Here is a 230-nt window from a genome sequence, read left to right as displayed (position 1 = left end):
CCCTTCCTCGCCAACTCTGTCCCACGTCCACTCACTCCCACATCCACGCAGAGAGGACTCTAAGATGGAACGTCAGTCTCAGCGTGCAGATTCTCCGCCCTTTCCCCTCCTGCGTTTTACGTTTAGGTCGTCCGGAGAAGAGATAGAAAGGCGACTGCCAGACAAACCTTATAAAAGGTGGACTTCTGGCTCTCATGTGACTGAAACGAGATTTTGATGGTGCAGTACTC

Source organism: Penaeus monodon, chromosome 15 (genome assembly GCF_015228065.2).
Source record: "Penaeus monodon isolate SGIC_2016 chromosome 15, NSTDA_Pmon_1, whole genome shotgun sequence".
NCBI lineage: Eukaryota > Metazoa > Arthropoda > Malacostraca > Decapoda > Penaeidae > Penaeus > Penaeus monodon.
Note: the sequence above shows the minus strand (reverse complement) of the source record.